Genomic DNA, 21546 nt, shown 5'->3' with positions numbered 1-21546 from the left:
TCTGATCAGGGACATTTCTGACTGTCTACAAGGCAAGAGAGCATTTACACTTCCATTACTCTTATTTGAGAACACGACTGGCAAGCTTCATATTGTCTGCTGCTACGCCTACTCAGGCTGATTGTCTTTTAATAGTTTCAATGAAAGTTGTGCAAGGAAATAATATTCTACAATTTCAAGTCTCCGGGGACGAATCTGGTCATTTCCAGAGGAGTGGGCCTTTGCTGAATCTGCTACTTTATGAGTGAAACAGGAAGTTCAGTTCTCTTTTATTGTACCTTTTTCAATTTTGAAAAGCTGCCCAAATAGTTCCAAAGAAAGCTGAAGCAGTTATTAATGTCAAGAAGCCAAGATCTTTCTCCACGGTGTGCTGAATGAAGAAGCATGAAAACTGTTTATACCCAGCTGTCCTTTGCTGCTTCTGCTGGAGCCAAAGCAGCAGAAAAGAGAGAGAATGAAACAGTGAAAAAGAGCTGGTGTTTATCTTTTAACAAAATCACAATGTTCCGCCCTCAGCTCTGGTAGTCAAATGCGGCCATAGTATCTTTAAGACAGATAGTTTCATCTCAGGGAGACGACACACTAATTATAGTGCTTCTGCCAGAGAGAGCTCACACATGCAAACCATTATGTAAAATATAATTTCTCCTTTTTTTTTTAAAAAAAAGAATACTCAAGATCATTAGACATGGTTTCTTCCATGCTAGAAAATAAGGCCAAAAATGAAAACAAACAGTTTCAAGTATTTGCACCATAATTCCCGCATGCATTTATGGAAATATAGTAAAAGTGTCTTAAAATGTGGTTTGACATTTCATGCTGCACTGTTTTTCTCTTTTTCCAATTCTCTAACATGTGTCCTCTTATCCTATATCACTTCAGTTTCACTATATTTCAAATATTCCCAAGCAATAGCCATGGCTATTACCAAATAGTTGGGCTTTGAGGGAACTAACGAACAACAGGAAGTAGCCTAGAAGCTTGCTATAAATTAAACAAACTCCTTATAAATTAAACATGGTAACATATGAACACAAATGTAGGGCATGACAACATGACATAACTTTTAAAAACAGCAATTAAATGTATAGCATTGCTTTCGCTAATGATGTGCTATGCTAATTTAAGGCTAAAGTGATGATTCTGTTGATTTAGCAGTTTGACATGAAACTCATAAATGAGGATAAAATCCGTAATAAAGAAATCATGGGAACTTTAGCATTTATGAGTATAGAATTAGGTGTGCTTTATATTGAAGAAAGATATACATTTCAATTCAATCAATTATCTTTATCATAAACTAACCTCAAAACACGAGCATCTTTTTAGATTCAAAGAAACAATATCCTGTTATTAACTATTCAGAACCTAATGGAAAATTAATCGGAAAATTTTATTTTTTATTTCGCTGACATTTATTTCTCTAAAGCTCACCCTAAAAAACAAAACAATCTTCCTCTATAGTAGGATGCAAGGCATCATTTATAATGTTTTTATTAAACTGAAACACCATAATGGGCAAGCAAGTTCACCCTTTGTAAAGGGACAAAAGTAGGAGCCTCCCCCCCCCCCCACCCCCCCCCACTAGAACTCATTTAAGGTTTGTTAAAAAAAAGTGATGTTCTGTTTGGGGAGCACCGTTTCAGGGAGGAGTCTGGTCTCGGTAATCTTTATACACTGACTGGTTTACTTTGCCTTATGGGGGAAAATCCAGGTCAGTCAAGTTTATTATTATTTTCTAAATAGTCCGATTCCAGCAGAGTTGGGGACATGAGGCAGGGGCTATCCCCAGCACCGCTGACCTGTTGACATAGGTGTCAGTTTTAGTGCTCCACGAGGAGGTGCTGTGGGCCACCAGTTAAACCCAACGGCGCTTGGAGAGTTATGCTGGGGATCAACTCAGGGACTCACATTCTTGAGTTCTATCCCTGTACAACTGAGATCAAGTCACTGTCACTGTCACTGTCCTCCCGTTGTTCATCAATTTGCTCAAGCAAGCCCAGTAACGTCTCCATTGGAGACTTTGTTGTTACTGTGTTTGGCATATCAAATACATCACGGGTGGCTTGCCAGGCTCTGCCATGTGGGCAAGATACTCTCGGTAGCTTGCTGGGCTCTCCGAGAGGGGCAGAGGAATCGAACTCGGGTCGGCCATGTTGGCTGTGTGCAAGGCAAACGCCGTACCGCTGTGCTATCGCTCCAGCCATACTGAGATCAATTTCTGAAAATCATATTTAGTTCAATATATAAACTGGTTTGATTTTTTTAAAAAAATGTATTCTTTGACTATTCAGATAAAGAGGCACTCAGCTTCTAGATCATACTACTTTCACTATTATTATGTGACATTTGAGAGCAGGATTCCCTTGTAAATCCTTTCTTAACAAATGTTCTGGGGCCATCTTTTTAAAAAGTCCATATTCCTACCTTTCCCATACAAAAGTACCTTTCACTTACAGTCAGGACAAAAACAGAGTTAAAATCCCTTGGAAAGCAACTTCCAAACTCCCTGAACATGCAACTGGCAATGGCGTGTGTTGGTAGAAATCATATACATGTCTGCATTAGTGACAACAGATGAAACCTGTTGATGTATGGGGTAACAAGTGCGAAACAGGGGGGAAGGAGTGACTTCACTTTCGACTCCTGATCCTGCCCCATTTAACTACTTGCAGGTGTCACAACACATCACACTCTCTTCCTTAGGCATCTATACTCAGGCTGATGGGACGGACTTTTTTTCCCCAGTTCCCTCCCTCCCTCTCTCTGCCCTCACCCCACCCCTCCCCAGCTTGGCTGCTTCCATTAGTACTTTAGATTTTAGGTTAGATGATACTTCACTAATGTTAGAAGCCTTCTCCAATGTTTAGACAAAACAATGTTTTGTGTGCCCACAGCACCTAAAACGGCAATTACGACACACTCACCACCCTCCCAGATTTTCTTGTGTTTTAGGGAAGGAAATCTCCATATCCCCAAATTTGCTGATTCTCACTCCACCATGGAGTTGGATACCAATACTATATTTGTTAAAATAACAAATTAGCAAGATGCCAATAATAATGACAATGCTATACATGGGATCTGCTGTGCATTTTTCATGCGCCCAGAACTATTCAAAGGCTTTTTCATTTACTTTTCACAGTACCCCTACAAGACAGATATCACTGCATGTCCATTTTCCAGGGAAGAAACTGAGGCTCAGAGAGCCTTCTGGATCTTTCTGAGATGCTTTTTTTGGGGGGGGGGGGAAGTGAATTGTAAATTTAAGTGAATTTAGCTGGCATGCTGGTAGCAAAAATGAACAAAGGGAAACGGTTAATTGGTAAGAGACCAAAATAATGATTTTTAGGTTGAAACATGAAACTTTTGACATTCAAGTGGTTTTTGACTTACAAATATGGTCATTTCATGTTTCAACCCGAGGAAGTAAGTCCTGGAGTGATATTACAGTGGGAAAGGTGCCTGCCTGGCATATGACTGACCTGGGTTCCATCCCTGGCACCCTATGTTGCCCCCTGAGCCTGCCAGGAGTAATAACTGAACACAGAGCCAGGAATAAATCCTGAGCACTGCTGGGTGTGGCCCCAAGACAAAATAAACAAAATGCACCAAATTTAGCTATGGTTTACTTTTTTTTCTCACTGTGCCCTACCCAAATCACCAAGAAGCTAGAGAAAAACATGATGTTCCCACTTACTGTAATACTACACAGTGACAAATACATGGATAAGGATTCAAGAAAGCATTTACACATTGAATTCTTAGCAGTGCTCAGGGCTTACTCCTCTGTGATCAGGGTTCATTCCTGGTGGGGCTTGAACGCCTAAGAGGTGGATGCCGGGGATCGAACTTGGGTTGACTGTGTACACTAACCCCTGTACTATCATTCTGGCCCCATCACAGAATTCTATTAAACTGTGTCAGCAGAGCCTCGCTTCTATAGTAGTTTGAGATTAATGATCTTTCTGCCCTATAAACCCTTCTCTGAACAATTAACATTTTTAAAAATACATTCTGCCTATGCAGACCAAGTTGAAGGTCCCAAAGAGGTAAAATCAGCAATACCATGTTTTTCCAGAGTTTTAATTCATACCTGATGACATAAAGCCAAAGGTAGAAGAAAAGAAGTTGAAGTTAAAAATGATTTAAATTTGTCAGTTCCTAGCACTTCTGGAATAGTGCCAGGCTTGATTTGGATGGGGCCTTTCAGAGTTTGCCACTGCTCTAACCTGACGTAGCCTAAAAATTAGACTTGATATAAAAGAGGCTAAAAAAAAAAAAGTATTTTAAAAAAAGTCCACCTAACTCAATACAACTGACAGTCTGTTCTAAGTTGCGCTGCCCAGAACCAGAATGTTTTGTTTGTTTCACTCCAGAAGAGGGTGATACTGTCTCCCAGTGAAAGGTATTTGTGATAAAAATAACTTACAGGCGAATCCAAAGCTATCTAGGGCAAATGCTCGCGGGAGGGAATATGACTTGTTTTCAAGATGAAAATAGTTTTTGAGTTTGCCGGAGATTTTAATTTCAAAATCTCCAAATTCAACAATTCTTTTGCCTCTGTAAACTTTCGAATGGAAAGCTCCAATATTTAGAGTAAATAATGTCTAAGCTTTCCCTTCACAGCAAGTTTTCTTTTCCTCCCCTGTCATAAGAGTGTTATATCCTGGCAACTGAAATACAGAACCCCTTTGTAGTAAAGCTATCATACTATACCACTCAGAATGTGTTGCTAATGAGGGTATTGCTTAATAGAACCATAGAAGGACATTGAAAAAAAGAAAATACTCTGACAAATGTGTTGACCAAAGGATGCCAACAACTCTCCCAGGATCCTGTCCGAAATTCAAGGATTGGGGTGGGGTGGGGGAAGTGAAAATGAACTTTAGTGTATGTGAAAAATCATAACATTGAAACATAAGTCCATTTATCTTTTAACTATTTTTCTAGTTCTCTTCCAAAATTTTGCTGGTTATTAAAACACTGCTGTGTAAATAAAAATGTTCTGCTTTATAACTCACTCCCTGTTTCTCGTTCTTACAATATAATAATGTCATTGTTTGTTATATCACACTTATACTCAAAGTAATAGGGTTTGATGTGAAGTACTTTAAATAGCATATTGAGGAAGGGCTTCTGCAGAAAAATGAGACGGGGATCAAATAAAATGCAGAGGACGGAGTTCAGAAAAGCACTCAGAAGGATTTCTACAATTCCGAGCTCCTAGAGTTTCTATGCCACGGTTTTCACTGACATACCCATAAGCTTCATAAATATCCCCTTATCTCTTAGGGTTGGCTAAGGCTGAGCTGTCCACTGATGAAGTTTTGGGGAATGTAGTATGAGAATTTCAGTGGTTACTCAAATTCTGAAACTGGGAATGTGGTGCAACTGAAGTAATGCATTTCATTAGCAAACAGCCTTTGCCCTGATGAGCAAATGCTGATTTCTCTCCGGATGTTGAAATGTAACTGCTTGGGGTCTGGGAGATAACTCAAAGAGCCAGTGTTCACATTCTGCATGCTAGAGGCCTGGATCAATCACTGGCACTACCTGATCCCCCGAACACCGCCAGGACTGACCTCTGAGTACCTCTGGGTGTAGCCTAGAACAACAACAAAAAATTCAACTGCTTCATGTACTGAACTATCTAGAGTCATTAGGACCACCAAAAATGAGTGCTTATGACAGCCTATAAAATGTCAACGCTCTCAAAGATAAAACACAACATACGCTGTAATTAGAATCACAGACTGTAGGACTGCAATGGGCCTTTGAGGTAATTTAGTTCAACCTTCTCATTGTACAGTTGAGCTTGAGTGACTTTTCCAAATGTTATTCAGCCAGTTAATGGCTGGACTGGGAGTAGAACCAGGTCTCCTGACTCTTATTCCACTGCTTTTGCCATTATAACAGGCTGTAGCCGTGATATACTATTTAGACAGGGTCAGTAAACCCAGGCGCTATCAAACTTAATGGGAAGGGATTCCATTAAAAAAGAGACCTGAACAGAAAACTCCCTGTGTATCTAATTCCTAAAAATTCAAGTTGAGTAATAAGTTGGTACTTTTAGTTTAAAAAAAAAAAGGCAAAGGAAAGTATCTGAACTAGAATCCAATTCTGAAAGAATACGTTAGAAATACCTAAAGATTAATAGTAATGCATTAAATATAGACTTGTAAATTCTAACTTGATGAATGATTAAAAACTAAACTCATCTGCTGCATGTGTCTAATGGGAGTGAGGATTTTGTGTTAGGAAATAAAAACGAAACTTTTTTTTCCCCTAATGATGCTATGCTTAAGAAGAAAAGGCACTAAACAGGGAATGAAGAGATCTGGTTCTGTTCTGTGCTCTGCTATCAACTAATTGAGAAACTTAACTTGGGGATGTTGGGGAGATGGCTCGAAGGGACAACGCACAAGTCTGGCAAGCATAGGGTTCTAGGTTCAATCCCCAGCATTGCCAGGAACAGCTTTGGTGTCTCCCAGCACCACTGGGGAGGCCACCACCCAAAGCAAAAATGACAAAAAAGTCACTTAACTTTCATGATCACAGCTTTGTCGTCTATGAATGAAAAGAGTTATTTTAAAAAAGTGCTCTCAGGAGGCCCTGCAATGAAGGAGCCTGGGATTGACCAAACAGGCTTGGAACACTGGTGACAGGTATGGTGTTGGCATCATGTGAAGAAGCACTGTAGCACTGTCTTCCCATTGTTCATCGATTTGCTCGAGCGGGCACCACTAACATCTCCATTGTGAGAATTGCTGTTATTGCTTTTGGCATATGGAAAATGCCATGGGGAGATTGCCAGGCTCTGCTATGTGGGCGGGATACTCTTGGTAGTTTGCCAGGCTCTCCGAGAGGGGAGGAGGAATCAAACATGGGTCGGCTGCATGCAATGGAAAATGCCCTACCTGCTGTGCTATCTATGACACAAGTGCAGAAGAAGTCATCATTAATAGTACTGAAAATCATAGACGCTCAATCAATACTAAAATACTAAATTTTAAAAGACAAATTAATTTTTAAAAAGGCTAGGGGAAATATAAGGGAGAGACCACACTCTGACAATTGTCTTCCCAACCCTTACTGGGCAGTACTTCTTTGATCTGATTTTGATATTGCACTAAAATGAAGGTCTTGTATGAGGAACCAACTTACGCAGTAGAGTTGAAAAACTAGTGAAAAATCAAAAGTATACAATGTTCTTCCTAACTCTAGTGCTCATGTTCTAGCTCAAAAACCTTTTGCAGACAACATCCTACCAAGGATTAAGACAGAATTCTAAAATGGTGTTGTACATGACTTAACCTCCAATTTCTTTACATCCCTTTTACAGCCATTTCCCACCAGATATACTTCATGCTTTAGTAATCTCAGAGTTTGGCAATTTCTGACCACATAACGCTCTTTCATACCATGGAATTCTCCTTGGCATCTCTTTCATCTTGACTAGGCTAGCCTCTTCCTAATGTTCAAGATTCAGTTCTGGCTTTCTCACATCTATAAAGCCTTCTCTGAATCCTAGACTCAGTGACATAATCTCTATCTGCTCCTACATTAGTAATGGGTCATCAATTAAATACCATTCTGTTGAAGGAAGAGAATTCTGTAGTGTCTTATGACTAGATGTCTTACATGTCAAGACCCTTCATTTTTATATTTGTTAAAATACTGATGTCTAAAAGTTCCATGAAAATCAAACAATACGAACATTTCTCAAAAACTAGAAACTGAGTTTCTATATGACCCCGCAATACCACTTCTGGGAATATATCCTGGGGATACAAAAGAGCACAGTAGAAATGACATCTGAACCTGTATGTTTATTACAGCACTGTTCACAATAGCCAGAATCTGGAAACAACCTGAGTGCCCAAGAATGGATGACTGGTTAAAGGAACTTTGGTACATCTCCACAATGGAATACTCTGGAGCTGTTAGATAACATAATGTGAGACTAACACCCAAGGATAGTAGAGACAAGAGCCAGGAGGATCGCACCATGGTTTGGAAGCCTGCCTCATGTGCTGGGGAAAAAGGAAGTTGGGATGGAGAAGGGACCATTAAGTCAACGATGGCTGGAGGGATTGCTTGGGATGGGAGATGTGTGCTGAAAGCGGACTAAGAACCAAACATGATGGCCTCTTAGTATCCATACTGCAAAACATAATACCGAAAAGTAGAGAGAGAGTAAGAAGGAAGGTGCCAGCCATGGAGGCATGGGCTGGGATGGGATGGGAGGATGGGAAGGATACTGGAGGTATTGGTGGTGGAAAATGTGCACTGGTGGGATGATGGTATTTGAACCATTATATGACTAAAACTCAACCACGAAAGCTTGGTAACTGTATCCTATGGTGATTCAATAAAAAGCAAATAAATAAAAGTTCCATGAAGACCTATTGGAAGAAAAAAAAAACCTTGAATGTGACCAAAATAATTAATTTCAAAAATTCTGAAAAAGTTCTGCTGATGCAGTTTATCTTTTTGAAGATGTATTATCTTATCACGAAAATCTTAATTCTTTGATAAGGAAGTGAATCTCAAGGACTTGGCTGTATAATAACCTGTTCTGAAGCAATTGGAAAGTTTAATTAGAGAGAACAATACACCTTTTAAATACTTCAAAAAATTATAAAGAGAAAAGGAAAAATAAAAACAAAACAATAAAGCTAACCATAGAAAGGCCATATATATCTATGTATATCTATATATATATAATTGTGACATTTATATATATCCTTGTAGAATATTTTAATGTATCTGTATAATTTATCTGTAGAATATTTTAATGTATCTGTATTTAAAAATACAGATATATATTTTCAGAATACTTTAATTTATTGGAGAGCCCAGCAAGCTACCGAGAGTATCTCGCCCATACAGCAAAGCCTTGTAAGCTACCTGTGACATATTCAATATGCCAAACACAGTAACAAGTCTCAAAATGGAAACATTACTGGGCCAGCTCAAGCAAATCGATGAACAACGGGAGGACAGTACTACAGTGCTACTTTAATGTATCTATAAGATAATTTTCATCTAACCATTCAGTAATCATTTAACAAGTTCCTATGTTTCTAGTTGTTCAGAACAAAAAAGGTCAACTCCCTGTCCTCAACAGACATATATTTGTGGGAGAAATAGACAACAAACAAATTTGGATGGGTGGCAATTGCTATAAGAGTTAAATTGGGGAAAGGGAAAGCAATGGGAAACTGTTGAAGGGATGGAGTTGCCATTAATTGAAAGGGTTTGGAGAACATTTGATCAGGGGCATCAATAGGAGACGTGGGAATAAGTCATGTGGCTATGTGAACAAAGATGATCAGCAGAGATGGGAACGCTCTGAGGTAAGAAGTTTATTGATGTATCTGAGCGATAAGAAATGCCAGCGTGAATGCACCAAAAATGAGCAAGAGGATGAGAAGTGGCAGGAAGCTAGAAGAGTGAGCCCCAAGAGATAGGACAGCCAGTTTGGTGATTGCCTTGCAGACAGAAAATCAAGGTTCGATTTCCGGGCACCTTAGACTGCAATAAGCCCTGAGCACAGCTGGGTGTGACCCCAAAGCCAAAAACAACAACAACAACAAAGACTAAAAAACAATACAAGAAAAACAAAAAAGACTATTAGAAGAGACTGTTATGAGCCAAGTGATGTAGAACATCACTTAAAAATATTTAAAAATACAGATATATATTTTCAGAATACTTTAATGTATTGGAGAGCCCAGCAAGCTACCGAGAGTATCTCGCCCATACAGCAAAGCCTTGTAAGCTACCTGTGATATATATATATATATATATATATATATATATGTGATAGATATATATTAGCCTTGTAAGCTAATATATATCTGTATTAGGTAAAGACCTAATGACGACAACATTCTCCAACCTTCTGGAGTGTTCTGTTCTAAACAGGCGGGGTCATTAATATTACCTGAACTCTCATGGACAGCAGAATATACTTGTAAAAGAGGAAGAAGAAAGGAGATAACTTGTGACGAGAAAGGGGAGTTCAGGACTCCTCCTTGGCCAAGCCTTAAGTTTTTTCCCCTCAGAAACAGGTCTAATACAGTTAAAGGAAATTAAACTACACACCTTTTTAAACGTAAGAACAAAAATAACTGGCTTGGGATTTCTATTTTTAAATAAAAAAAAGTATTTAAAGTTAAAGAACCGTAATCTACAAAGTTATTGGTAGCTGAGTTTTAGGCATATAAAATTCTAGCACCAATCCTACCATCAGTGTCAACTTTCTTCCACCAGTATTCCCATGTTTATTAAAAGCAAGTCAATCAGGAGCTGGAGAAACAGTACAGTGCATAAGATGCTTGCCTTGCAAGATCCTGATTTGATCCCCAGCATTTCACACGGTCTCTGAGTCTGCCAAGTGTGACCTCAGAGAGCACAGCAAAGAGTAACTCCTGAAGCACTGACAGGTGTGGCCCCCTAACCAAACCATAGCAAAACAAAAAGCAGATCATCCACCTGAGTCGTGTGGACGAAACTGGAGGGTTAGGAAGTTTTGGTGCAGTTCCTCTGTGGATGCCAGTGAAAAATCTCCTTAAATTTCCTTCGTTTCTCCTGGCTAAGATGGTGGGGAGATGGCGCTAAGTCTGCATGAATTGTGTTTTATTGCTTAATTGAGGAGTTCAAAGTAAAAAAAAAAGATTAAAAATGATGAAAGCAGAAGGCTTTAGCGGATGTTAAATGAGGTTCAATCTTTTTCTGCACTAGTGGGTTATGAAAGTTTCTCTTCTGCTCCAGAACACCACCACAGGACCTGAAACAAGACCGTGAGTCCTAGAGAGAGCTCTGGCCACACACATTTATTATTCCCTACAGCCTTCCAGGCTGCTTGTGTGGAAGTTCTAAACTATTCTTCAGCTGGCAAAACATGAACTCTCAGAAAAGCAAGTAGGAAGGAGACTGAAATTGGTATAAGCAGAAATTATGATTAGGAGTTGTTCTTAAATCAGAAGAACAGCACATTTAGTTAAGAATTAGTCCTCAGTTAGAAAGAATCTTAGGCACGTATAGCTATCAAGGAAGGAAAGTGCCAGGGAGCATCACCACGCTGACTACATTGTTAAAATAATAACAGGAAAAAGTATACTATTTCTAACATGAAATAAATTAAAAACAGTCACTATATTTACTAAAAACTGGGCCACTACTCAAATACCCTTTCAGAAAGTTGTTCATGAATGAAGATACAATTCTGATGATCAATTAAAGTCATGTCATAATAAGCCTACCAAATAACCTTCAATGTAGAACCATTTAAACATCTTCTACAAATGTGATTCACCAACATCTAATGACCATTATGCCAGTTGGAATTCTAACTTTCCTTGCTACCTCTTCTAGCAAGTTCATTAAAAAAAAATTGGTAATACGCAATCCCACCCCCAATGCTGATTTATAATCACAGCCTGCATATGTAAGACCACAACGAACTTGCATGACACATGGTAGACTCTCATTGGTTCACACCCTTGCGAAAACCACAACCCCCCTCAACTTTCAATAAAGCAGAGGCCTCTTTACCTAAGTGCACATTAGCCGTTGGCTTAGGCAGGCTGTATGACATGGCTACCTCCCCGGCAGGCAGGCACACCACAGCAAGGCACTCATTAAGCTATTGGGTTTCATTCCAGTAACCGTTCAAATACATTCTTCATTGTACCAGAAAGTATGTTTGTTTGATGCTGGAACTTTGATTTTTTTTCACCCCTCCCACTCTCCTTCCATGCCCCTCACCCCTTCACCCCTATTTTGGTATTTGTTCCCATGCTGACATAGTCACAAAAATTCAGTAATTCTCAATGGATCTCTTGGTCATTAGTGCAAATTAGTGAGGTTTTACTGAATATGGTCAGATTTGATTTGCCAAGTTCTTTTCCCGTTAAGGTTTTAAACCCATGTGTATTTCAAGGGAAATCTAATTTGTAGGTTTCGGATTCATTTACACTCAACTCACAAACGTGGTTCTGTGAGTGCCTCCATAGCTCGTGTACCAGAAGCCACAGGAGCTGGTTTCCCTTCCTTTTAACAAGTTCTTGTTAGAATGTTTGCTTTGAAGTAGGTATTTGGACCATGCTGGAAGCAAATAGAACCAAACCCCAGGAAAATGTAAAGTAAAATTTAAAAACCAAGTTGAAAACAGTTTCTCTTGCCCCAATAATTATACTTCTTAAAGAAAAAAAAATTCTACGGATGAAACCATCCATTTGAGTCTTTTGAGGATGATGTCATCAACTGGCATGGCTTGATGGGCTGTGTCATAGGGCCTCCATCTTTCAGGGTGACGAGATGACTATTTGGAAGGAGGTAACTCTTTCTGCTCAGCCCTGTCCTGTCTTTCTCTCAGTCATTCATCCCACTGACTGTTCAGCCACTGACTAGACCACCAACCTTTCTCACCATCCATGCCCACTGGGAATTTGCTGCTAGGATTCTGTCAGGTGTCATTTCTGCCATGGGGTTCCCATACATAGACTCCCAATCGTATCTCCTCTTTTGGAGCTCCTTATCATTGCCTGTATTTTTGTTCTTGACCACAGCAACAACATCTAACCTTTCCTTGTATTTACTTTTAGTTGACAGGACACTTTTCTTTCTAGTCACTTCAGAGATTTCTAATGCTATTTCTTGGTTAAGGTCTCCAAACGCAGACTGAGAGCTATTTTCCTTAATCCCCATGCAACTGCTCCGGGCTGAGCTTCGATAATGAATGACTCTTTGGTATCTGTACTGCTGCAGATGGTAGGTGCCCTGCCGATTTTGCCTCCCCTCTGTCACTCTGAATCAAAGTACCAAATGGATGTTTCTAATATCCATTTCCACAGCATTTATCATCAACAGTGGGATGAAGAGTGCTGATGAGTTTTTGTGTCCTTGTGGGTAAGGAAGCTGTGCTTCAAAAGGCACACCATTGCTAGCATTTCTTGAAATAATAAAACTAAACATTTCTCAATATTCAAAATCCACCTTAAAAAAAAAAAAAGAAAACTCCCGCAAGGGGCTGGAGCGATAGCACAGTGGGTAGGGCCTTTGCCTTGCACACAGCCAACATGGCCGACCCAGGTTCGATTCCCAGCATCCCATATGGTCCCCTGAGCACCGCCAGGAGTAATTCCTGAGTGCATGAGCCAGGAGTAACCCCTGAGCATGGCCAGGTGTGACCCAAAAAGCAAAAAACAAAACAAAACAAAACAAAAAACTCTTGCAAGATTGCCTGCTTAGGAAAACAAAGAGTCTATCACATTCCAGGGACTGCGGCAATAGCAAAAAGTTTCTTTTAAAACTAAATGATGCCTGTACAAACAATTTCTTCCAGTTTCGAGAATTAGAGAAAATTGACCATGGATGTTGCTACATGTGAGGTGACTCATTAAGAAAGGAGCAAGCTTGGGGTCAGGGTGATAGTACAACAGAAGGGCGATTGCCTTGCATGCGGCCACCCCAAGTTTGATCTCTGGTGCTCTATATGGCTCCCCAAGTCCAGCCAGAAGTGATCTCTGAGTGCAAAGCCAGGAATAAGCCCTGAGAAGTCAGGTGTTACCCTAAACCAAATAAAAGGTGGGGGCAAATTCTGAGCAGAGAACCAAGAGCTGAGATATAAACCACTAAAAATGGCTAAATCTGCAGTGAATTCAGAGAGACTTTAAATTGCAACTCTTCTATAATTTAGGGATTAGAGGTATGTTGACAAATATTCTATGTTCAGAAAACTCTAGTGTGTCTGTTTACCAAAACACAAATATCATTTTCGGAAAATATGGTATATAATACATGAGAAAATGTCATAATGATTTCAAACTCCAGTTAAGAAGTCCCTAGCAAGAACCCCAGGTCTGTTAATAATAATTACGCATTCATTTTCACTCATTGGCCTGTAACTTTCACAAGGTATCAACCTTATGTCAGGAACCTCCACTACTTGAGGAAGTATTTCTAGAGATGAGAGTGGGGAAGAAAAAGTACATTTCCCTCTTACCTCCCGGCTCTCAAATTTACAAAGCAAAGCAAGAAAGATAATTCTTTATATTTGTACAAAGTACCCAAATGCAGGGCTAGAGCGATAGCACAGCGGTAGGGCGTTTGCCTTGCACGCAGCCAACATGGCTGACCCGAGTTCGATTCCTCCGCCCCTCTCGGAGAGCCCGGCAAGCTACCGAGAGTATCTCGCCCGCACGGCAGAGCCTGGCAAGCTCCCCGTGACGTATTCGATATGCCAAACACAGTAACAACAAAATCTCCAATGGAGACGTTACTGGGCCCGCTCGAGCAAATTGATGAACAATGGGAGGGCCTGTACCTTTACCTTTACCCAAATGCCTACAGTTAGTCTTTCTCCAGCCACTTAATTTGCTTTAAATTAAAAAAAAAAGTTTTGAGGGTAGAGTCAAGCAATTTTTCTGTCAGAGGTCCTGCCACATCCACCTAGAGAATCCATAAAAACTGAACAAAGCCCAGCATCCTGCAAGGGGTCTTGTTGAGAAAATCCACTAGAGAATTTTCTCCATCACTTCAAGGAGATTCAACCACGTGGAAGGCTGAACTATGGACCTTCAAAGTTAAGGAGTATTTCCTTTGAGAGGGGACAGGGGAGAAGCAGGGACAGGAATCGGAAAGACAAGCCTAGTACCTGAGAGAAATTGCCAACCTCTTTTTGTATCTGTTGCACTAGGTTTTCTTCTCCTTTGGCTGGAGCTTTAGTCTGGTTTGCAGTCTCTGGGTGAGCGTCCTGTGATTCTAATCTGGCTCCTACTACACGACTATGGATTGTCCCACAGTTGGAACCTGAAGGTTGGGGCCTCTCAGGGCATAGTTGAGGCTATGCAGGTGTCAGGATAGAGCCAAGAGGATGGGCAGGAGGAAGCTGAGTACAAAGGGCTGATATTGACTTTATCCTGGGGCTTTCGAGGCTGAAAACTGACCCAGATCCTGGCAGCACAGAACTGTGGGCTATTGCTCTGGATGCAAGCAGGGACCTGCCTCTCCCCAGGAAACCTAAACCCAGAGGGTTGCAGCCTCCACTTCCATGGGCTTGCATCTGAGCTGACAGCTTCCTCTCACCCCCATAACAGACAGACTTGTGCTGAATCTATCTGTATATCAGAGGATGCCTTTCACATATTTCATTTCTAGATTGGATCTCAGGAGCTGCAAAGTCTCAGGACTTCTTAAAGCCAACAGAGATTGGTAGGTCACAGCCGACCTGGGCTGGGAGCAGTCACTCTGGAGGGGAGTACCACCCAAAAGACGGACATAGGCTTATCATCTTGGCTCTGTCTTGACTGCATAGCCTCAGCTCTGCCCCGAGAGGCCCCAACTTTCAGGTTCCAACTGTGGAACAATCCACAGTCTTGTAGTTGGAGCCAGATCAGAACCATAAGACACTCACCCAAAGACTGCAAACCAGACTAATCCTCCAACCAAAGGAGGAAAAATCCTAATGCAACAGATACAAAAAGATTCATTTTTGCGCCTATTACCCACAGTGTCGGGATGAGATTAGGAATATCACTCTACAACAGAGATGGGGAACAGTTGCCCCAAACTATTCTGGGAACGGTCACTCCTGAAAAAGCAACTGGGACCTGCTAGTGCAGAGGCATGGGGGCTACCAGACCCCCAGGAAGTAAGCCCTTCCCATCAGGCTATGGCTGGAGCAACCATCCTGAAACGGTCCCGACAAATGGGAAAAACAAACAAAACCCTGAACCTACAAAGATTAGCTTGTTGAAGAGCTGTGATTGATTAGGTACAAGTGACCAGACATGGCCCACACTAGTTAGACTGAGTCCCAGATCACGTGCTAGACACCAGCGGCCTTAGTTTAGAAGTCAGGTCAGCCAGACCTTTGTACTGTAGGAAAAATAAGGCTTGGGTACACAATCCCAGTGTTACCTGGGTGCACACAACTCAGAAACACAGAAACCAGGTTGATTTTGCAAGCATTTATGAAGGCAAGAAGTCAGAAGAGTCACAGGCACTAGCTCAGTATTATAATTGGGAACGCTGGATAACTGCTCAGAAAAGCTGCAATTCAAGAGTCCCACACTGAATTCCCATGAAGCACCAAGGATAATGAAAAAAATAAAGAAATCCAGCAGCATCAACAGATAGGGAAAGAACTCCAGGAAAGCCCTCAAGTACACCAGAACTTTCAACATGGCAAGCTTATAATTTTAGAGAAACAATTCTGACGTTCACTGAACTGAGGAGTTCACTGAAGAGTGATTCAATAAATTCGAAGAAAAATTCATTGAAACAGAATCAAAGGAGTTACAGAATACAGTAACAGGACTCAAGAGTAGACTGGAAGAAACTGAAAATTGAGTTGTTGACCTTAAGGGAATGGCACAGACATCAGTATTAAAGAAGAAGCAATAGAAAGAGATTTTAAAAGAGTGAAGAAAATTTCAGATATTTTATGAAATGTTGTCCATAAAAGAGGAACAATCTGCAAATCATAGGAATTCCAGAAAAAGAGGAGAGAAGATGACTGAATGGAGAAGAGATAATAGCTGAGATCTTCCCTAGCCTTAGGAGGAATATGTGTACAAAGATCCAACAGGTGCAAAGAATATGTACCAAAGTAAATGCTAATAAAATAACACCAAAGACACATCATAATAAAAATATCAGAAATGAGAGAGAGAGAGAGAGAGAGAGAGAGAGAGAGAGAGAAAGAGAGAGAGACTCCTTCAAGCACTGAAGGAGAAGCAACATCTTAAATACAAGGGAAATGACATAAAATTCATATTAGATTTTGTTGAGGATGGGCCTAAACACTCCCTGCCTCTGTCCCTGTAAACAGGGACTAGTTACTAGGTGTGGAGAAACTTGGCGTGAGAGCGAGCCATGTCCTGACAGCCGACTTTGACAGGTGGCTGAAGGGCCACCATGCTCTGGCGGCCAGCCTGGAAAGGTCAAAGGGCCACCATGCTCTGGAGGCTGGACTTGAGTGGAGGCTTGGGCCTGATTCCCTGTTTCTCAAGAGCTGAGATAAGGAACCGAAAAACAAGTAATGTTGGCAAAATAAAGTTGCTTGCGCAGCCTAATTAATATTGTTTACACAGCTTTTTAAACCTGCTGATCATTGCTAAAATAAGACTATATAAACCAGTTTGGATTATAATAAACTGGCTGTATGTTTCATACAGTCCTCCCTACCCTGTCTTTCAGCTCTCATTCCCTCTCTCTGGCTGATGTTCAACTAGCTTCGTAGGTCGGCAAGTGGCGCCTGAACAGGGACCAGAGCACGAGGGAGTCCATGAAGAGCCCCCAGCAAGAAGAGACGAGTTGTGAGTAATTTACAGAGAAATTTAAAGAGTTCTGGGGTATTGTGTACATTTTAACATCTGACCACCTTAAGTTTCCAACAACTTTGTCATCATTTATTTTGCTGGCTTTCTATTATCAAGAGTGCTCTCTTGACCCAATTTACAAGCAGGACACAGGCTGAGAAACAGAGGCAATCCCAATGGGCTGACAGGGTTAATTTTTGCCCTGGGGAATGCCCCTTCCTTTCTCAGTCCATCAGCTTTCTTCCTGCCATTCTTGAAAGGTCAGATTGACAAATCAAGTATATATGTGCGCACATGTATATGTGATGTTTGTTGTCTTGTTGTCTGTCCGTCTGTGTTGAGTACTCAAATATTAGAGTTAGGTTAAAATCAGAAGTAGAAATCCTTAAACCTGGACAAGCAGCATTTTCACAAGCGGTCGGAGTGACATGCAACTCCACAATTTAAAAACTCTAGGTGTCTTTGGGACTTGCTGACCAGGTTTAAAAAAAGATTTCTCAGCAGGATACTGAGCCTACAGAGAAATTTAGTTCTCAATCTAAAATTTCTTACTGATGTATATTAACAGTTGAAATTCTTTTGAGCTACAGAATCTGTATTATCTAGAAAAAAACTGCTGAATTAGAGCCTTAAACTAAAGTAAAATTAGAGTTCACAGTATGCAAGGCTTTATTATAAGCCTCAGACAATTTTAATAAAAGATTAAGATTAGGCCACTTTACTCAACAATAGAGGCACAGAAGCCACTAAAGTTTTCTTATGTTTCCATAAACATAACACTTCAAATGTTTTCTTACACTAATATGCTAATATCTGTATATCTGTTTACATCTGCATTGGACTGCTAAAATGTGAATTACAATAATTGTGGTACCTAAAAACAGCCAAAGTTATAAAATTGGTCGCAAAACGTACCCACCCTATCCATGTTTTATTTGATCTCTAAAACTTTTTCCTTTTTTTTCTTTTTGGGTCACACCCTGCGACACACAGGGGTTACTCCTGGCTCTGCACTCAGGAATTATGCCTGGCGGTACTCGCAGGACCATACTGGAATTAAACCTGGGTCGGCCTCATGCAAGGCAAAGGACCTACCCACTGTGCTATCTTTCCAGCCCCTGATCTCTGAAACTTTTGGTAAACATTTAGCAAGAAGTAATAATGGGTTGATCTCAGGTGTCAGCCTGATAACCTGAAGCTACAGCATTGTGCCTTTGTGAAAGTTTTAAGGACATCAGGTTTTCCCGCTGACATTTCAGACCAGTCTCAAGTCTTCTTGCTGAAGGAATAAAGGTGAGTCACTTTAAATTCAAGGCCTCTTCGGTTTTACTTTGCAGCTGAATAGAAGCAGCTGCCCTTCCTCCTGCTGCCTTTTCTCAGCTGAGGCCAATTAGAGCTGAGAATGATAACTCACAACCTTGCTGATTTCAGTTTTGAAGAAGTCAATATCTAGGAGTTAAAAGTTTTTGAATGCCTTTTTAAATAGAATATATCCAGAAAAACAAATTATGTATTTGTGGTAAAAAAAAGAATTTAAAGTTTCAGGTATTCTGGCAAGAGAGTTTTGTTTCAAGAATTATGAAAGAAAACAGGAAGTAAAAAAAGAAAACTAGAAGGAATATTTGACCTTCATACTAAGATAAATATAGACAATCCAAAATTTTGTTCCTTCCTCTATATTAATTTCAAGGACTGTCTAAAAATACAGGCTTAACCTGCATATATAGCTATTTGAGTTGTGAACTGAAAAAAATTAAAAAATTGAGTTTAAAGTCATTAAATAAATGAACTATAGAATATAGTCCACTGGGAGTGATGAACTGGGCAAAGACTGAAGGAATATGTAAGTAAATGAAATATATGCATGTTGTGAGCATTCTAACCCTCTTTTATCCGTGTTTTCCTACAGTTTGAAATCATGAGCTCTAGTATTTTTTTTGTTCTTTTCTGGAGAAACTGATAATTATTACTCTGCAACTTGACTTACCCTGCCTCACTGCCATTAAAAGATTGCTTTTATATTATTCCTCTGACTGAAGCTGATAGTAAGCGATTTGCTTTTAGTGTTCTTAGTCCTAATTTTAGTTAACCCTAGAACTATAAGATATCAGTGGGTAGTCCTGCCTCAGGGCACGAAAAATAGTCCTACTTTGTGCCAAAAGTATGTAGCTGCCGCTATTAGACCTGTGCGGGATGCTTCGCAGGAAATAACTATTATACATTATATGGATGACATACTTATAGCTGCTCAATGCACTTGTTAAGGTCTATTAGTTATTAAAGCAAGAGCTAATGCAGCATGTATACATTGCTCCTGAAAAAATTCGGCGGCAGGCTCCTTTTGAATATTTAGGATATCGGTTATTGCAAGATGTTATCATCCCACAAAAACTACAAATTAGTACAGATTCCTTAATGATTTTCAGAAGCTCCTCGGAGATATTAATTGGATTAGGCCATCTCTAAAATTGACTACAGGAGATCTTAAACCTCTATTCAAGATTTTGAAAGGGGAAGCTGATCCCACTTTCCCACGCTGACTGACTGCTGTGGACACACAGGCACTTTAAAAAGTAGAAGTTGCCATTCTGATGGCACAATTAAAATTTCTTGACTACTTTTGGCCATTTTTTCTGTGCATACTTAATACTAAATCTCAATATATGCCTACTGCTGAATGGCTCCATCTGCCTGCCACCCCTAGTAAGTCTCTTCTCTCATACTCCAAGGTCTGTGTACTCTTAATCCGTAAGGACAGGAGTAGAAGTCAATTACTTTTTGGTAAAGATCCTGCTACAATTATTGTTCTCTATACAAAACAGGAAGTTGATTGGTTGTTTCAAACATCTGAGACGTGGGCTTTCGCATTTTTTTTTTGCTGGAGTTATTGATAATCATAATCCTGCTGATAAGTTGCTTCAATTTTCATTGTGAACCTCCTATATCTTTCCAAAAATATTTGTTAATGATCCTTTGCCTCAGGCTTTAGCTGTTTTTAACTGATGCCTTTTCTAATGGTTATGCTGCGTATACCATTGATGGGGCCACTCATGTCTTCCCAACAAAAGAAGGAGCTGTGCAATTTGCTGAGTTACATGCTATTTTACCAGTTATTAAGAAATATAACCAAAGGCTTAGCTCATTTTGACTTACTCTACTCCATAGAGTATACCACAATATAAGGCAGATAATGGTCCTGGTTATTTAAATTAAGCATTTGCAAAATTTTGTGAAATCTTTGGTACCATACATATTGCCCGTATTCCTTATAATCCTCAAGGACAAGCAATTGTCGAGCGTGCCAATTGCTCTCTCAAGATTACGTTACAAAAATTAAAAAGAAAAAAGGGGAAAATGGTGAATTATAGGCCTACGCTACAAAACCTGCTAAATCATGCCTTTTTAACCCTGAGTATTTTAAATTTGGATCAAAATGGCCTATCACCATTAGATAAATTCTAGAAACACTCTCTGGGTCAATGTCAAATGCCTGAGGTCCTCTGGAAGGATCCTATAACTAATCAATGGAATGGCCCTGACCTACTGCTAACCTGGGGCAGAGAACATGTTTGTATATTTTCTAGGTCCTCACATGAAGCAAGATGGATTCTGGAGAGACTTGTCTGGCCAGTAGAGAAGGAAAAGGAAAAGACCTTTGAGGAAGTTGACCAAGAAACCAGGACACAGAGTGCTACCACAGGATGCCTACCTGGCCTCATTGCGAGCCAGAATGCAACCGTCTATAAGAACAAAGACATCACATGGGTCTCTTTGGCATCTCCGAGGAAATGGACAGTTTGGCAGTGGCTACTTTTGGATGACTGACTTCCCTTGAGGGAAGGACTGCATTTTGCTGAAGGACTGCAATAAAACATGTGGACATTGGTCATGACTAAGATAATTCTTCTTGTACTGACATCGGGACAACTTTGAACCAAATAGGCAGGGCGATGTCAATGTCCAGGTATCTGATAATGGGACTGAGCATTGGTTTGGAGGATCTCTAAAAGCATGTGTTCCTTTAGGGCATAATGATTGGTAAGGTCAATATCAGTATCATTGATGGAATAGTGCTCAAAATTGTACCTTGACTAATTGCATTACAGGCAAAGAGCCTGAGAATCGAGTTCTGTTTGTCCATCAACCAGCTTTTCTGTTCATCCCCACTATCTGAGGGTTGTGTGGATGAGAGTGGGATACAATTGTGGAA

At 40.2% G+C, this 21546-nt stretch overlaps 1 protein-coding gene and 1 long non-coding RNA gene across 4 annotated transcripts in view; one reads left to right on the top strand and one right to left on the bottom strand.

Annotated features, from left to right (window-relative positions):
* The window catches only part of SUPT3H (SPT3 homolog, SAGA and STAGA complex component), a 468323-nt gene that overhangs the window by 48098 nt on the left and 398679 nt on the right, over nt 1-21546 (bottom strand). The window lies entirely within an intron of this gene.
* LOC130034429 (uncharacterized) lies at nt 17188-21221 on the top strand. Its single transcript, XR_008794133.1, has 2 exons — nt 17188-17333; nt 20921-21221. It is a non-coding gene; the product is annotated as an uncharacterized LOC130034429 (long non-coding RNA).

This window comes from Sorex fumeus, unplaced genomic scaffold, assembly GCF_029834395.1.
Source record: "Sorex fumeus unplaced genomic scaffold, SorFum_2.1 ptg000061l, whole genome shotgun sequence".
Classification (NCBI taxonomy): Eukaryota; Metazoa; Chordata; class Mammalia; order Eulipotyphla; family Soricidae; genus Sorex; species Sorex fumeus.
Note: the sequence above shows the minus strand (reverse complement) of the source record. Positions and strands in the feature narration are given on the sequence as shown.